The sequence below is a fragment of the Wyeomyia smithii genome, chromosome 1 (assembly GCF_029784165.1).
Source record: "Wyeomyia smithii strain HCP4-BCI-WySm-NY-G18 chromosome 1, ASM2978416v1, whole genome shotgun sequence".
Taxonomy (NCBI): Eukaryota; Metazoa; Arthropoda; class Insecta; order Diptera; family Culicidae; genus Wyeomyia; species Wyeomyia smithii.
The window spans coordinates 130,768,053-130,770,311 of NC_073694.1; the positions used below are offsets into that span (position 1 = coordinate 130,768,053).

The 2,259-nt window shown below is 41.7% G+C and overlaps 1 non-coding gene across 1 annotated transcript; it reads left to right on the forward strand.

Moving 5' to 3' along the window:
* Positions 1–279: 279 nt before the first annotated feature.
* Trnaa-cgc (transfer RNA alanine (anticodon CGC)) lies at positions 280–351 on the forward strand. The gene has a single exon. It is a non-coding gene; the product is annotated as a tRNA-Ala (tRNA).
* Positions 352–2,259: the final 1,908 nt, after the last annotated feature.

The following is a 2,259-nucleotide window of genomic DNA, read 5'->3' on the forward strand; positions in this document are numbered from 1 at the left end:
TTCCACAATAGACGTCATACTTGGCGCTTCCGTGCACTCTCGCCGGCAAACGAGTCAGCGGCGGTGGCCATTTAAATTTATTTTTAGATACTCCGCTCGACAGAACAGTACGCGCATGCGCTCAGACCTTGCCTTCGTTCGTAGTTTGAGATATCAGCTGATGAGCGAAAACCGGTATGACGTTGGTTGCTACCAGCTGTTTTTCACATTATTTCATTTGTTTGGCATTCGGTCGAAGCGCTACGAATGTGTTGGTATTTTGCCTCTCGATCTCTCAATGGGGATGTAGCTCAGTGGTAGAGCGCTCGCTTCGCATGTGAGAAGTCCCGGGTTCAATCCCCGGCATCTCCAAGTTGCTTTTTTTTTGTTTTCAACTAGTGTGATATTTCGACACTTTTGATACTTGCAATGTAAATTCCTGTCATTATCAATTAGGAACAGTTATATTTAACATTATTTTCTAAACTTTTAATACTATTTATCGTTAGGTCTTGTATAGCCTGCAAGGTAAATTACTAGTACTAAAGTACTAAACTGATGTATGTAGGTATGTAATATATCGATATACATATATAGCTCGACTTCAAATAAAAATAATAGCAAGGGTAATGCCGGCAACGTATATAACAAATAAGAGCTATCCGTCATACGGCATTATGGTAACTGATTTATATAGCGTTCCCATTTATTCCACATCCATTAGCTAATTCCACCGTGAAACGAAAGTGTACCTACCTACTATTCATAGAGATGAGAATAACGGACAGCGGCGGCAGTCGCAGTCACAAACAGCAGCAGTAGACGCGCAGTACTGACTCTCACACAAATTTCATTCAATTTCCTTTCTATGCCCGTCACATTATTCAGGATACATGAAATGCAAGGCCCGGTAAGTGTAAGATCTGCCCGGTCATGGTGTGCTCTAGCACTGGCACGTCGTTGACATCCGATAGATATAAACGATTTTGCTGTGGGGAGTACATTTTTCCTGTGACTATAGAAATGCATGTAATGTTAACGATGCCGTCGTTTTAATTAAAATAAATATCTGTTACAATGTGAAATTACTACTGATATTTCACCCTAGCGCAGAAAATATACATCTAATCGCAAGCATTTGCCATCATAATTCAATCCAGAAAAAAACTAATAACAGCTATATCTGAAAACCATTCCCAATCCAACTTGAATTCTTTTTATCGCATCTCGTTAGTTATTCAAAATTTAGCAGCAAACTTTGTTTGCAGCAATCAAGCGAATGCTTCCCTGCAAGCACGAGTCTTTCCCGTTTTTTAGTGGCTGTATCTCTCCATCTTTATGTCTCCCCGGAAACTCTCCTTATTCGGTATAAATTCGACATTCCGCTGCCTGAATGTTGGTAGGAACCGACCTTCGAATGGTCGAGAGTCGGAGTTCATTCTTTGGTAGGGCGGACAACTGATAATCGCTGCACACTTTGCCGCCTTCCGTTGTTCGATAAAGACGGCTACCCCAACTGCCGGCAACGATGGTGATCGGTTGGTAACGGGTTGAACATCTACATATCAACCACACGGTCACGAAGGAACCCCTTTGCGAGACCCAGGGGCTTGGTTGGTAGAATCAAATTTCAAATGCACATTTTTTACATTTTCTTTATTCGTTGTTGCCACATAAAAGCGACTTTTTTCCTTGCAACAAATGCTTCCAGCGGTTTCGGGCGAAAAGCCCTAGCAGTTTCATTGCGATGCTGGTAAAAGAAGTTGCTTCGCAGGAAATGCTGAACCGAAAACGAAACGGAAAACTGCAAAATGAGCGTAAGTAGGTGCCGGTGGGGAAAAGGGAAACACATGGAAAGAAGATAAAATTTATGTTACTCTCGTTTTGTACAATTTCGCCCCATCATCGGTCTTGCCTGGCGTGGCGGGTATATCTGAAATCCCAGAATCAGCAGCTGGCATTTTGCGGTACATGGGCAAAACCACAACCTAGTTCTTGCCTTTTAAAAAATCGAAACATCATCTTGGCAAAGTTTCGTTTTGTTGCTGCTCGTTCATTTTGCCTTATTGCCGCTGTGTCGTTTTTATGGTTTTATGTTCAGCACATGCACAGAACTCGTTGCGTTGCTTGGCGTGCTGTAATTCGAATCAAGTATGGAATAGAAATTGAGCGAAGATATGGACGTTCCCCTGAGAGGCTCTGGACTGATCTTGCGTGCTTCTTTTGTAGGTCATAACAGGTTTCTATAATAAAATATATTTTTATATTGTACGCTATATA